This window comes from Crinia signifera, chromosome 4 (genome assembly GCF_055691185.1).
Source record: "Crinia signifera chromosome 4, ASM5569118v1, whole genome shotgun sequence".
Taxonomy (NCBI): domain Eukaryota; kingdom Metazoa; phylum Chordata; class Amphibia; order Anura; family Myobatrachidae; genus Crinia; species Crinia signifera.
The window spans coordinates 152,111,484-152,128,174 of NC_139220.1; positions in this window are offsets into that span (position 1 = coordinate 152,111,484).

Here is a 16,691-nt window from a genome sequence, read left to right on the forward strand (position 1 = left end):
CTTGTAAAGTCGGTGTGCCTTGGCTCCCGATGCTCAGCACCATTAATTATTGTCACATCAGCAGATAGGTGAAGCTACAGGGGGGCCATAGATAGAGTAGAGCCCAGGGGTACTGACCCCCCTGAGACCAATGTTCCCTCTAATTTTACGAAGGCTGTGTGCGGCTAAAGATTTTGGCTGTGCAACTTTGGAAGGAAATTTTAATTTTTGTGCGTCACTTATATATAACTAGGAAATGACGTTCAGCATTTGTGTTAACTTTACTTTAAAATGATATTAAACATTTAAACATTCAAAACACAGCACACAATGTAGTTAATGGGCGAAATACACCTTAATTGAGTTAACAACTGCAAAAAGGGACCACTGCTGCTTTGTGCGCTCTGTTGAAATGTCTGTGCGCACGCTCGTCGAGGTGTGTGCGCGCGCACGCGCGCACAGCTTAGAGGGAACACTGCCTGAGACCCCCCTTAATCCAGCCCTGGAGCCACTCTCACCCTCCATCTCCTCCTCATCCTGGGCAGCACCACTCTCATACTACTGCCAGTCGCTGCACTCGCCACGCTTCGGGTTGGCGTTCATAGTGGGGGTGATGTGGGGGTGCATGTAACATTGTAAGCCCCCCATTAGGGTACTTATACAATTAAAAATCGTATAGGGGGCTTATACAATTTAAAATCGCATTGCATCGCTGTGCATCGGGTGTATGGCATGCGATGCGATGCAATTATATGTCGTACGACTTAATATCGTGGGCGACGTGATAATACACAAGTACCCAAAATTGTTAGCCAAACCCTCACTGCATGCACCTTAACCCTAACCACCCTCCCAAACCTCCCCATCAGGGTATTTAGGGAGTTGATGAGCAAGATGTCAAGGCCACTTTGGGACAGGATCAAATGCAATGGGCAGCAGGTTGAAAGCACTTAAAGCAACTACAGTTTAATCAGTCTCCCATCAAAAATCTAAATTTTATATAGTAACAACTAAGAGCATCTCTGTATGGGCCTTATTCTAGTTCACTCTTTCTGACAAAATCCTTCTTAGATGGACAAAACCATGTGCACTGCAGGTGGGGCAGATGTTACTTGTGCGGAGAGAGTTAGATTTGGGTGGGGTTTTACTTCAAAGTGAGATCTATATTGCAGTGTAAAAATAAAGCAGTCTGTATTTCCCCTGCACAGAAACAAAATAACTCACTCAAATCTAATTCTCATCTGCCCCCCTGCAGTGCACATGGTTTTGTCCATCTAAGAAGGATTTTGTCATAAAGAGTGAACAAGAATAATGCTCTATATGAGGAGGAAATCAGTTGTTGGTTCAGCTTCATACATGACCCAATGATGGTCAAAAATCCAACTCTAAAGAGTATTCAACCATTTAGCCATCCCAATATTCAGCATGGCGAAATCTAATATACATTAGGGTGCATGTAAATCAAAATGGTAGGATGAGGCCCCAGTATTCTGTGATGAATTGTACCATCTGGTGGACAGGCCAGATCAGAATGCGATACTTTTTAGGTAGCATAACTTCGAATTTGAAAATACGTGAACAAAGGAGAAGCTTATTTAAGTAAATTTCTCCTTAAGCTAAACAAAAGTAACCTTGGTCTAAAAATTGGTAAACAGAGCATAACCTCCAGAGATGCCAAGAATGTACTGCAGGTTTCACCATTCTGGTCGATTGGCACTACCAGCAAAAATAGGAAACTGGAAACAGTGATGTCAGTTCTTTTATGAAGAACCCTCCAGCCACGGCATAAAAAGCAGTGGGTTATCTCCCAGTTCAGATAGAAGGTAAGTGGGTTGCATGTTAAGTAACAAACTAGAGCCACATGCGGACTAAACTCTTGTTCAAAGACCCTAATTAAAAAGTTATTGTCACCCCCTATCCAGTCCAGTGAGTAAGAGTAGCTATCATCCAGTGCAAAATCTTGAAAACATGGCAGGTCAACATTTATTTGCCCAAGTAAATTTACTTAAGGCTGTAGTGATGGAGCAATGATTAAGTTTAGTAAGTATAAACCAGATTATTTTGTATGGGGTAGAGGAGGCAAGGCAAACAAACATTTAAAAAGAAACATCATGGATGAGAGCCAGAGTTCCCATTTTCTAAAATGAGACTGCATCTAAATGAATGTCAGGAAGTTAGCTTAGTGTAGACGAGAGGGATGGTGTGAGATCTGTAATTCTTAGTAAGTAATGTGACCTGTAATCTGTTAGTTACTTAGAATTTTATATCCTGAGCATCCACCACTATGCCCTTACAACAACCTGCTGGACTAAATTTATAATAGTAAGATTAAAGGCAAGGTTAAATGGGTGCACAATTAAAAGGAGGAAGTGTCCAGACCATCATCTCATGGCTGGGGATTGGTGGACCCAGTCATGACCTTGGTGGTTTGGTGATGGAAGCTGGAAACCATCAAAAAGGAGAAACGGAAGCAATCTTGTAAGATCAATGTACTTTTATTCACACACAATGTTCAATAATAATACAGATGAATGGCAGTAATGAATAAGGGCAAAGAATAATGATTCTTGGAATGTAACAACACTCAACAGAGCTCTGGTACTGGAATCAATGAAACCTGAAATGGACTAAGGAAACAGTGGGCTTTGTAGGAAGACTTGAAACAAGGCGAGGCCTTTGAAGACTTGAAATGAGGCAAGGCCTTTGAAGACTTGAAACAAGGTGATGCCTTGAAGACTTGAAACAAGGTGATGCCTTGAAGACTTGAAACAAGGTGATGCCTTGAAACGAGGTGAGGACTTGAAACAAGATGAGGCCTTGAAGACTTAAAACGAGGTGAGGTTTTGAAGACTTGAAACGAGTACTGTACAAGGCTGCAGTCTAGTACCGCAAAATAACCATGTAGAATGGACCAGGGCTGTAAGGGTTAACTGTAGACTTGAACCAGAGAATAATCAGATAGAATGGACCGAAGAAGCAGTGGTGCAGCTACTCAGGCTACAGTAGCTGTGGGAATAGCAGAGGCAGGCTTGTACCACAGGAGAATGCAGGTTGTGGCACTAGCAGAGAAAGGCTTGTAACACAGTAGAATGCAGGCTGTGATAATAGTAGAGGTAGGCTTGTACCAGATACTTTACCAGACTCACTGAACCGGGTGGAATGGAGGATTTGGACTTGCAATGGCACAGGAGACAGCACGCTGTAATACTGAATTGTAGTGGAGCTGGAAACAGCATGCTGTAATGCAGACTATTAGTGGGACTGGAGACAGCAGGCTGTAGCATGGAAGATCTCAGCAGGCTGTAGTATGGTAGAGAGGAATTCTGGAATCAAGGTGGAGGTAATGACAATAAGATAACTTGAAGGTACCAGGAATGAGCACACACAGCAACAGTGCACATAAGCAACAGTGGCTGTAAGTTTGAGCATGATACTTAAATCTCTTGCCTATTGCAGTTTGGCTGCAGGGTAACTGGCAGGCTGGAGAGAGACTTGGTGATGCTGGAAAATATGGAATGCAACAATGTTAGGATGTATCAGACACACAGGAGCTAGAATAACCTCAGGCATGCGAATGGTTAAACACAGTTCTAGAACACACAGTAATCAGGATTCTGCACCAGTGGAGTTAGATTGCCAGACACTGGATAATTACAGGAGTGTAATCAGGGAAACTGTATAGTCTCTCACAGAAACAGCAGATAACAGAGCATCAGGGCCGCCAACAGGGGGGTGCTATGGGTACAGCTGTCCCGGGCCCTGGCCTCTGGAAGGGCTCAGGGCAGGGCCGGAGCCACCACTAGGCAGCCTTAGGTATTTGCCTAGGGCGCCGGCCACTGGAGGGTGGCAGTTTGGAGCTGGTCCCCCCATGCCGCATCACCCAGCAAGCCGCCCCTCCCTGGGGAGCGTTGCGTTGCTGCGACCAGCATCATTCCCCCACCAGCACAGACACCCCCTCCCACGGCACCAGACACCCCCTTCCCTCCCTGGGGAGAGTCGAGGCGGCCAGCGCCGCATCGCTCGGCAACATGCAGGAGACATCTACTTAAAACTAGATGCATTCTGCCCTATTACTAGACCTGTGCATAGCATCTGCTTCCAAATAAGCAGCCCTGTTGCACACTGGACTGAAGCCATATGTTTAAGAGCCCACACATCTATCCCCCTGTAACGATCAGATCAGGTGATCGATCAAATTAACGTATGCCTCCTGTTATGATTATCTGTCCGGTCAATGTATGTCTGATATTGGTGTAATAGTTATGTCTCCTGTGAGTATTGGAATCAGGACATGTCTTGTACGTAAACTGTAGGTGACCCTGGTTTGAGTTTGAGGCCTGTATTTCCTCAGTGTGACATCTGTGGACTCCTCCGGAGTTAGGATGTAAGATAAGATCTGAGCCCCTCATAAACCATGGTCCAGGAGAAGAGGTTAGAGTTTGTCTCCTTCCTTCACATCTCTTATCAGTGGGTCTGCTATGCAAGGAAGGAGGATCAATCACTTTGAAAACAGCAGACTGTAGAAAATACATTGCCAGGGACCTTCCACACTCCTTCAGCATGGAAAGAGTGGAATCCCAAGGGTGGGAGGGATGAGGGAGTCTGCAAGGTATAACTAAGACCTTTCTCCCTATAGTCAGTGTCACTACCTGGGGGTCTAGCAAAACAGGCTGTAGGCGACGAGAGATTTCTTGTGGAGGACCCCCCCACGTCAGGATCTGTATTTAAGTGTAAGATAGGTTCTGTCTTTTTTCCCTTTTTTTTTTGAAATTGCATTTAAAAATCGTTGTGTGTACTTTTAAAATCATTGTAATGTCTTGTAACCATATTGTTTAAAGCTCTGTAGTATTTCTAGGAATAAATAATACATATTCTCAGTCCTGGTTCTGTGTTCTTAAGACTCATTAGCCTCAGGAGAGAAAGGCTGGAAAACGTTACCATTGTTATCTTGTATTGTGTGGTCAGGGGCGAGCCAAGCCGCCCCTTGCGCAGTTTCAGGCGCTAAAATCAGGTTTTGGCTGGTGGCAGTGTACCTCAAGGAAAGGACCCGAGTGTCCTGAGTGAACCCCAGTCACGGCCGGAGCTGCTCAGATTGACGTATCGGAGCAGGCGACCGGTGGGTCCGTGACATTTGGTGGCAGCGGTGGGATGGAGAATTCATTTTTCTCTTTAAGAACTTAAGTGAGTGTGGGTAGAATTTTGTGAGAAATACCCACATCACCAGAATCAGAACTCAGAGCTTTACTATAGTTTTAAAAGTCACACAGTGGATGCAATTTCTGTTCCCTCCCTTCTCTTGTTTTTCTTTCCTATCATTTTATTTGACAAGTGTGAGACTCCGGATGGCTGATTACCAGCAGATGAGGAGAGATGACCTGGCGGTCGTGTGTGTGCAGAGGAATATCCCTTGGTCTGGCCAGAGTAGAAAACGTATGATTCAGGCACTAGTGGATGCCGATCGGACTCTAGCTGCTGGAGGAAACCAGTCCATGGACAATCCTACCCCAGGGGCTCAGTCAGCACTGGACAGTACAAACGATTCCGCGCCAGGGTCAAACACTTCTGCTGGACCCAGCAAGTCTACACTGCCGAGCGACCTTCTAGCTGTTATCAGGCAAATTAAGAATGCGAACCCCGTATTCGCTTTGCAGCTGGTGCAGTTCTGCCAAGGCATTGTCGACAGAGAGGCTGCGGAGCGCAAAGCCATTGTCGACAGAGAGGCTGCGGAGCGCAAAGCCATTGTCGACAGAGAGGCTGCGGAGTGCAAAGCCAGACGAGAGGCTGAGGAGCGCAAAGCCGTACGTGAGGCTGAGAAGCGCAAAGCCGTACGAGAGGCTGCAGAGCGTCATGCCGAGCGTGAGTACCAGTTGGAACTGGTGAGGCTCAGGGGGCTGATCGCTGTTGGTGAACCAGTGGAGGATGATACAGGGCATCATGATGGCGAACCTTTACGTGAGACTTTATCTGCCGTGGCTACTGAGTTAGCAGGAGATGGGCTTCGTACTGAACTTTTACTGTCTGCGGAAGTAAATAATGTGTTGGATCATGGTGTGGACTCTGTTATCAATCATGGGGAGCCTAACAAGGGACAGAGGTCCCAAATGACCGCTGACGCGAATTTCACCGGACCGCGTCATGCACAGTTCCCTGTCTTGGAAGCAGACAGAGGGAGCCAAGTGAGTGTCAGCTTGGTTGTGAATAATGAGCTGGCCCTGGACACTACAGCCGATGCTCAGAGAGGTGACATCTCCGCTAGCACCAGGGAGACTGTAGGATGTGTGGCAGTCAGGGAGACTGCAGAGTACCAATCCCCTACAGCACCAGAAGAGCCCAGTGAGTATTCTGACCCATATGGTGATGATTATCCGTTTAGGCTTATGAGCCCAGAAGAACTCACTACAGAATGTCAGCTGCAAGGTATCTCCTGCCCCAACAATTCCCGCTGGGAGATGATCAAGCGGCTCACCCGTGCACGAAATGATGAGCGCAATGTTTTCGGCATGTATCGCGGTGAGTTTCTAACCTGGGGTCCCGATGCGACTCCTTGGTTACTGCTGAGAGACCTGACGGACTGTTTTGAAATAGCGCAGCAATATGCTTATGATTGTAAAAAGCTCGATACTCCATGGTGGAAAGAGCAGTGCCGCTGGGCAGAGGCTGAAAGGAATCGCCTGGAACAGCTTCTATCACCAGCTATGGAACCAACGACACAGCCTACCGGGGTTTCCCTCATGGACATGGTACCCGGGCCTGCTACAATCGGTGTGGAACCTGTTCCAGAGACCTCACATCACAAGGTCCAGTTTAAACTGCTGGAAGATGTGAGCAGCATGTTCCCTCCCGTTGCTCCAGAATTGTTGCCGGAAGCGGCTGGCTGCATAGTGAAAGTATGCAGGGGAGAGACTATGTCGGAAATAGGAATGGGACTTTCTGACTGTATGCACACAAGTATGTGTGGGACTACTGATGTGGGACTTTTATTAACTCCACACATATCTGTCACTAACCCTTCTGAACCATATGTTGCATCTCAGGTAGTATGTAACCATGCTGAACATTGCAATGTTGTTATTTTGTGTGAAGCCCCTGGGATGATCTGTGATAGTGCCGTACCTTCGGTAGAGGTGGAGGGTGAGTTAGAGACAGGTATAGTGGGTAATCCTTGCCAGTTTGTGGGGTTAAATGAATGCCCTAATCTAGTTGGGAATGAGACACCCTCACTCACCAGTGGTAGGAGTGCTGCTGGTGATGTCATTAAGGTTGCTGTGCTAGACGTTAACCCTGTTCCTCCAGTGATGTCTGGTTGTGACATGGTGCCCGGGGACGCTAACTGCACAAATGGGACCGATCTGAGTTGGTTGCAGGAGGCGCATGAACCTGCCAATAAGTTACTGGTGACAACATGCTCGGATAACCCCATTCCTGCTCAGAGACAATGGGATCCAGATATAGCGTTTTTGCCATGGTGCAATTGTAAGCCAGCAGGATGGGCCCCATGTGTTGTGGAAGATGCACAGGCTAATTTGCAGGTATTGCAGGATGTCTCCCCAGGTTATGATAGTGATGTTGCTGTTGATAATGTGATGTCTTGCGCTACTGTGGGAACTGTGGTACCAGGTATAATAAATGACCTGGTGGGCCCTGTGTGCACTGTAGACCTGTCAGATAGGGAGAGAGTGTCCCTTACTGCAGCTTTCCCCCCAAACCCCCCTCCTTACTGTAGCCACACAAGAACAGATACAGGAACACAGCAGGGGTTCCCTCCAGACACTGAGAACTCTCCAGAGAGTGCATTTTTCCAGCATCACTGGATAACGGATGCCTCTCCTGAGAACCTCAGTGGCACCACCCCAGCCACAGAACCTGCGGGTCTGGGAGGGAAGGTTAGGCTCAGGAAGGTGTACTGGACTGCCATGGAAAGCTTGGCTTTCCACGCAGAACTGAGAATCAACCCTGCACAGGCTGCCCCATACCTGGGAAGTGGGAAAGATACACCTGGGTGCAGTGAGAGGGTTGTTTCAGGAATAGAGCCAGTGGCTAGTAGGGAAGCTGCTGTGTGTAACCAGAAGGGTGGGAGGGCCCGTGAAGAACAGGTAAACTCAGCTCCATTAACCTCAGAAAAGCTGAGCTGGGATGTTCCCAAGACAGGGGACAATGACCTGCTGGTATTCCCCCTTGAAGAAACGTGCCCCCCTTCGCAATTCACACACACAGACAAAGAGGGAGAATCTCCTCACAAAAGGATGAGGTGTGAGGTGTTGAGTGAGTGGACCTTCCCCCCAGTGAAGGGGAGGGGGGGTCAGTCAGCTCAGGAGAGGTGCTGGGAAGACATTTTTAAGTCTGTATATAGTGCTGGGAGAATGCCCCACACCTGTGGTATAGTTAAACGTGCCGAGCTGCGAGTCCCAGGGGGATGGCCGTTTGGGGTGTGGCGGAATGGTCTGGTACTGATCTCAGTGAGTAAGGCCAAACTGCCAGCTGCAGGGGAGAATCCGTGCCCAGGAGTACGACGCACAGCTGTGGTGGGCTGTGTCAATATCAGCCGGGATGGACACAGCTCCCACTATATCAGTGTGCTCACAGACTATGGGTTCGAGGACACCTGTGTGCTTTTAGTTTGCCATCTCCTGCGAGAGGGACAGGGACTATGCCCATTGCCCACCCTAGCCACAGCTATGGCGTCAGGTGGTGCCATGACAGACGTCAAGTATAGTGAAGTGTTAGTACAGATCCCGCAGAATCAGTGGCAGTCTGTCTCAGCACAGAGACCACTGCTACCTGTCCAGGTGATGTAGTTAATAGCGCACTGATGAGACGGTGACGTGGGTCACCGCCTCTGTGCGCCATTTTAAAAGGGGGAGGTGTAACGATCAGATCAGGTGATCGATCAAATTAACGTATGCCTCCTGTTATGATTATCTGTCCGGTCAATGTATGTCTGATATTGGTGTAATAGTTATGTCTCCTGTGAGTATTGGAATCAGGACATGTCTTGTATGTAAACTGTAGGTGACCCTGGTTTGAGTTTGAGGCCTGTATTTCCTCAGTGTGACATCTGTGGACTCCTCCGGAGTTAGGATGTAAGATAAGATCTGAGCCCCTCATAAACCATGGTCCAGGAGAAGAGGTTAGAGTTTGTCTCCTTCCTTCACATCTCTTATCAGTGGGTCTGCTATGCAAGGAAGGAGGATCAATCACTTTGAAAACAGCAGACTGTAGAAAATACATTGCCAGGGACCTTCCACACTCCTTCAGCATGGAAAGAGTGGAATCCCAAGGGTGGGAGGGATGAGGGAGTCTGCAAGGTATAACTAAGACCTTTCTCCCTATAGTCAGTGTCACTACCTGGGGGTCTAGCAAAACAGGCTGTAGGCGACGAGAGATTTCTTGTGGAGGACCCCCCCACGTCAGGATTTGTATTTAAGTGTAAGATAGGTTCTGTCTTTTTTCCCTTTTTATTTTTGAAATTGCATTTAAAAATCGTTGTGTGTACTTTTAAAATCATTGTAATGTCTTGTAACCATATTGTTTAAAGCTCTGTAGTATTTCTAGGAATAAATAATACATATTCTCAGTCCTGGTTCTGTGTTCTTAAGACTCATTAGCCTCAGGAGAGAAAGGCTGGAAAACGTTACCATTGTTATCTTGTATTGTGTGGTCAGGGGCGAGCCAAGCCGCCCCTTGCGCAGTTTCAGGCGCTAAAATCAGGTTTTGGCTGGTGGCAGTGTACCTCAAGGAAAGGACCCGAGTGTCCTGAGTGAACCCCAGTCACGGCCGGAGCTGCTCAGATTGACGTATCGGAGCAGGCGACCGGTGGGTCCGTGACACCCCCCAAACACACATCAGAGACCCATTCCTGGCTTTGCAGTGAACCAGGTTCTGTTACCTGACTGCAAAGCACTCTCTGATGCTGGACGGCTCCTTAACCCATTTGTAACCAGGGAAAAACATAACTTTTTGGTGAAACTAACCCTGTTTCACCCCAGCATATACTGTATAGAAAACAATTCATGTATGTGTGATACTGGTAACATGCCCTTGAAAAGCTTAGGAACCCTCTCATAGAAGCCCATCACAACTGATATATCATTGATTTTACCAAGTAATATTTAGGAGTGATGTGGTTCTCCAGTAAATATCTGTGATGCGAGCATTATCAAAGACTAGTGCTGTTCTTAACTTCTATTGGGGAATTTAAGCACTTTGTGGCCTAGCGGCTCCTGATTGGCCAATAGCGGTATTCAGGAGAGGAGCCGCAGGATGTAAACACACATCCTGCTGCTTCTCTGGAGTTCGTACTATTGTCGGGTCACTCGTTTTTTTGTTTGCCAAGACCTTGAATGCCTACTTTAACCGAAGATGATGCAATCTACGTCAGAGGACCCTGGTAAGTATGGATTCCTTCCACAGGTACCCATATTGGATTACTTCCGGACCAGTGGACGAAGACCTACCTACATGTGAAGATAGGTAAGTATCTGTATGTATGGGCTCCGAATGTAATAAAGTTTTATTTTTCTGATGTAAGTGTGTATTTATTTAACTATTGGCTCTGCTGTGGAACTAAGAGTCCCAGCAATCCCATTAATGGGCCGCATGCTGGGAATTGTGGTTCTCCAAGTCCCAGTATGTGGTGCAGGCTTGCTGGGACTCACAGTTCCACAGCAGAACCTAATAGTTTTTTCTTCTATTTTTTTACACATTTAATCAGCCCAGTGGCCACCATCCCAGGGCCACCTGGGACAGCCCCAAGCTTCAGCCTGGGCAGGTAAATTCTGGAGGGGGGGACCCCACACCGTTTAAAAAAATATATTTTAATATTTTTATTTTCTTTTACACCTCAGGCTGCATGGATCTGACTGATCCGTGCAGGCAGCCTTTAAATAAGCCATCGGCCAAATACAAATTCTTAAATAAGGCAGATTAGTAAATATGCCCTATTTTCGAATAGTATTTAGGAAATAATATGGCTGTTGCCAATCGTATTCATTAGTATTTAGAATAGGAATACAACTGAGTCATATTTGTATTCTTAGTAAATTTCCCCCAATGTCTGATTTTTTGTCAAAAAATTCAACATTTTAATTTTTTATGTGGTGTTGATTTATTTTTCTTTGATACATTGTAGTTTCTCTATGTGATATTAGTGATGACTAAGGTGTTGCTGGTCGGCAAAGTAATTTAAGTTCAAATTGGTCAGTGTAATAGGCAAAACTAGTTCTTGTGGCTTCCCATCATACAAAATATGGACAAACATAAGCAAATATTGTCTCTCACCACATAAATAACCCCAATGATAACCTATAAACACAATTTAAAAAATGTAATATATTTTCTAAATTTTTCAATAAAAAACTTTTGGCCTAGGGGTGCCATGAAAAAAAGTTTGGAAACCACTTTTCTATAGTATTGAGTAGGGTACCATTTGAGGGTACACTATCACCTGGAATAAGGTAAAAAATACATGGTTGATTATGTTTCCGGTCTTTGGAACTCATGAATATGCATTCCAAGTGTCCAGACTGCATACATAGTAGCCCCACCTCCAGCTCGATATGATACAACATGTACTTCTGGGGTACTTATGTAATATTTGGACTCCCGTTTTTCTTATGAGACCGCGTCCCCTCGCGGGGCACGGTGGCTCACTGCGCTCGCCACACTATATAAAATCAACTCCATGCGTAGTTGGATAGTAGGGGTATGAAAAAATGGGGTGCATTTAACATGGGAGTCCAGATAATACATAAGTACCCAGCAACATGTAAGGCTGTTGAGTGACACTATAGTACCAATAACACATCTGTTAACAATTATCAAGGATATTAAGTGACGAATGTGCTATTTCAGGGGCCCCATGCAGGGTAGTATAACATCCAACAGTGATAATGAACGGCTGTCTGTGATGTGATGTCTTGACAAAGGCCAAAACGAATGATTCCTTACAGTGATGGTGATATAATAAATACTTATTTATTTACTGAAACAGTGTCCTTATTGGACCTTGGAGTCTCTTTTGCTTATGGTTGGAACAATGAAAGTTTTTGCCTTAAAGGAGCACCCCGAAGATGATGGGAACTTGTTTGTGAGTGCGGATTTCATGTGGACATCTCCAGACAGCAGACAGTAAATGACACACCAATCCAGGGTTTTCATGCAATCTAGCCATGGCATACATAAAACAAATAATAAAAAGTAGTCCTAGCCCATCAGTGCACTAACTAAACATCATAGATTCTCTCTCTCTCAGAGTGTTTGGCCCTCATCCCCCTTCTACCAACACAGGCATATACACAGTACTTACAGACAGTACATCACAATGTCTCATTATAAGCCTGATGCCTGTTTCCCCAGGTAATGAGACTGGGCCAAGGCCTGACACTACTTTTATCAGCCTCTTACAGATGCAAGCACTCACTAGCCTGCTCTCAGGCTGAAGGTATAAAATTCCAAAACGGGCTTAGTGGATGTAACCCTCCCTTCTCTCTCACACCCTAGGGACCATTATCTGGCAAGTTAATTGGATTTTAAAAGACATATGCCAGAAATCTGGGACACTATTATGCATTATTTTTATTTATGTTTGGGGGTGGGGGGTTGCAGCACTAATGGTGTATCTAATTTATCATATAGATGTTTCTCACTATCTTGAGATATATATAGAGAGAGAGAGAAAGAAAGAAAGAAAGAAAGAGAGAGAGAGAGAGAGAGAGAGAGATCAAGATAGTGTTGTAATATCTACATGACATTGCTTGCACTTCGCAGAATCTTTTTAACTAGCTGGGTTACAGGCTCAGCCACTGCCCACAACTACTCAGCACTGAACTCCTTGCACTTCCATTCACAGTTAGAACCTTGCTTCTCTCCTATTGTATGCCCAGCATTGACCACAACAAGCTTAGTTTGCTTGCCTGCCACTGTGTCTCAGCTTCATCCTCAGTTAAGGTCACGATGTCTGTGAGTACAGGTCCTGGAACAGGAGCGCCGCCACTGCTGATTGATTCTTCCCAAGAGGCTCCTCCTGGGGAGCTTTTCTGTTGCAGTGGCAAAACATGGAGCGGGGGGCGGGGGACAGAGGAGGAGGTGCCACTTTCAGGGCTGGTGCCAGGCAGACTGAATTTGTTGTCTCTGATAATTCCACCACTGTCTCATTTGATGTGATTTGTCCATTCATTCAGTTAAACTGTTCAAAATATAAAAAATTAATTGTAAGCTAACTGTGGAGCATTTCTGCATTTTCTTGAACTTCCTCATTCTGAATTTGCAATAAACAAGCATTTATTTTTGTATTTGTGACATTTGTTCATCAATTATTTTATTTGCAAAGAACATATGAACATAGCCATAACAAAAAGGTAAGAGTAATAGTCTAAAGAAAAGTTTTGTATTGTATCCAGGGGAATAACGTTAGCACCACAATATCGTCATTAGAACGTCAATATAAAGTTTAAACTGCAGACAGACACCGGGTCAACATTCTCAAACTGTCATCTGGTTCACAAATTTCACAAATATGAAATGATGATAATTTTAGGATACTGACAAGTTAGGGTTAAGGTGCCCGTACACGTTACAATTATTGTATACAATATCGCATCTCATAGCATCTCTGTTTTGCGATGAGATGAGATCTAGTACAAAAGGTATATGCAGCACATACTTTTTGTACTAGATTTCATCTCATCGCAAAACCAAGATGCGATGAGATATGGTATACAATATTGTATACAATAATTGTAACGTTTATGGGCACCTTTAGGCTGCAGAAGATGGGAGGGGGGGTTATTATAGGCACAACGGCAAGTGCTAGTGATTAGGGTAAGGAATAAGGGGTGAAGGGGTGAAATACTCATTGGAATGATGCAGCATCAGAGGTCTGACCTCAAACCACCAGCGAAACACAAAAGAAGATGCTGGAAAGCTGTGGCAGATGTATGGGGCCCATTATCAGTTACTATACACATCCTTTGCATGTGTAACAAGTCTTAGTTTATGCTGTATTTCATTTCCTACAGGCTATATGACAGGAAGCTCTTACTGGCAGATCAATTTTGTTAAGGAACAAAGCAAATTTCTGAACACAGTTTGACAGATTTTACTCCTAACATTATTTGAAACAATATGAAAAAAATTATCGGTACTTGTTTCCTATCTGGGCGCCCACTAAGTAAATTGAGCACCATGCTATTCTCCGTAGTGAAATCTGATCGCATCGCATCGTACACATACACGATATTGAACGATGCGATGCGATGCGATGCGATCCGATTCGATTTCCCATAGGAAACAATGTTAAATGGCTCAATTTAGCCAAATTATCATAGGAACAATAGTAAATGGGCCAAAAACACCCCTGAACATTGAAATGTCCCCCCAAAAGTAGTTGACGCCACCCCGCCATCAACGTGAACCCGAAGCGTGGCGAGCGCAGCGAGCCCGCGAGGGGCGGCGGTACGCGTCCTCCGACCTTTTCATGCCCTACTATCCACTAGGGCGTGGAGTGAGAATAGAATAGTGTGGCGAGCGCAGCGAGCCACCGAGCCCGAAGCGTGGCGAGCGCAGCGAGCCCCGCGAGGGGACGCGGATACCTTCACAGGTAAACGCGTCCCTTTGCGGGCTTCCCAGGTGTCCGCGTCGCCATGGACACCTGGGAAGCCCGCGAGGGGACGCGTATAACTGTGAAGGTATCCGCGTCCCCTCGCGGGGCTCGCTGCGCTCGCCACGCTTCGGGCTCGGTGGCTCGCTGCGCTCGCCACACTATTCTATTCTCACTCCACGCCCTAGTGGATAGTAGGGCATGAAAAGGTCGGAGGACGCGTACCGCCGCCCCTCGCGGGCTCGCTGCGCTCGCCACGCTTCGGGTTCACGTTGATGGCGGGGTGGCGTCAACTACTTTTGGGGGGACATTTCAATGTTCAGGGGTGTTTTTGGCCCATTTACTATTGTTCCTATGATAATTTGGCTAAATTGAGCCATTTAACATTGTTTCCTATGGGAAATCGGATCGCATCGCATCGCATCGCATCGCATCGTTCAATATCGTGTATGTGTACGATGCGATGTGATCCGATTTCAGTACGGTGCCGTACGTAGAAAACCTGGGCGCCCAGATAGGAAACAAGTACCAAATTATCTGTTTACACCGTTGTAAAATATATCTAAGTACAGTATTCCTTCTTTTTCCTGCCTCCCTTTTGGTGTAGTATAAAGCCAGAGTGTGTGTGTCACAGACTTCCCAGATAATAGGAACAGTCTGTAGAAACTGCAGCGTGGTGAGATCATTCTTGGGAACTTTGCCAGCAATGTCACAGCAACCATGTCTGACATTCTGTGTTTTGCCATTTGACCTTTTGGTCCTCCCCTTGCTATCTGATGGCTGTGTGGGAGAGTATAGATGCTTGCGATGGAGAAGGGAGGAAATAAAAACCTTTTTAAAAAACCTGCAGTGAAAAGACATGGTAAGGCTATATATGGAGTTTACATGCATGCTCCATGTGCAGAATTTTATATTTTTGTGTGTAGTTTAGTATGCTTCAATGGTTTAACATACACACAATTAATAATGTGTATATGGATTAATATGAATAATCTATAGATCTATATATATGTCTGATGAATTTGTATAAGTATTATTGTCTTGGTAGTATTAAGTGCATACTTACAAACTTTCTAGCTGCCCTTTGGAAAGTGGGACGTGGATGCATGTTTACGGCATCGCAGGGGGCATGGCCTCTTAGCATGTGGGTGGAACGGGGCATGGACCTGTGTTTAAGGCATTGTGGTCCTACCCAACCTACTCAATGTCAGATGAAAACAGAAGCAGGTACTCCGATAACACAAATCACATCACTGACCTCCGTCGGACATCTAATTTCAAGGCCGGATTTGTGGCCGAGCGGGAGACTTGTCTACCCTTTCCAGTGGGCTGGAGGTGGCACACAATTGTTGGGAGCCCCCCGACCTATAAAGAAGAGTATGCAAGTATGTCGCTGTGACTAGATTTCACAGATGTTGATTCCACTTATGTAATGCATAGTAATGTAAACATTCAGCCTGGTGACCACAAAGGCTATGTGGAACATTAGGCTTACAGTATTTGTGTTTCCCAGATTGACAGTCAGTAAATTATATACAGTAAAAGGAGTAATGTTTCATACATCCCCATATAGGAAATCTCAGCACAGCGATGATCATGGCCATGTCCTTGGAGAGAATTTTTAAATATTACGTTTTCTTTACACCGCATAATACAACTGGACAGTCCTCAGGAAATCAGCCTGCCCTGTCAAAATTGGGAAATTTGGAAGGTCAACTGTTAAATCCAGTACCAGTCATTTAATAAGGCCATTCAATTAGTATGATTAGGAGAGGAGCAGTTATAGCAAAACTTGAAATAGAGTTGTGGGGTCACTAAAAACAATTGGTAAGTTAGAAACATACACCAAGTGTACGTGATATGGGCAACCAGGTTATATCTATTATGTTCTAGAACATGAAAAATAAATAAGTAGATTCTGATTGGTTGCTATGGGCAACATCCCACCTTTAATAGAACTCCTATCTTAGTAAAGATGTGTGCCAAAAGGCCAAGCCCCTTTGCCTACAAGGTTACCTTATCTTTCAGGTGCGTGCCAATGGTGTGCGCAAACAATCCATGATTTAGGAGGACCAAAACATATTGTTGCATTTGGCCCACCACAGGTGCATTGTGT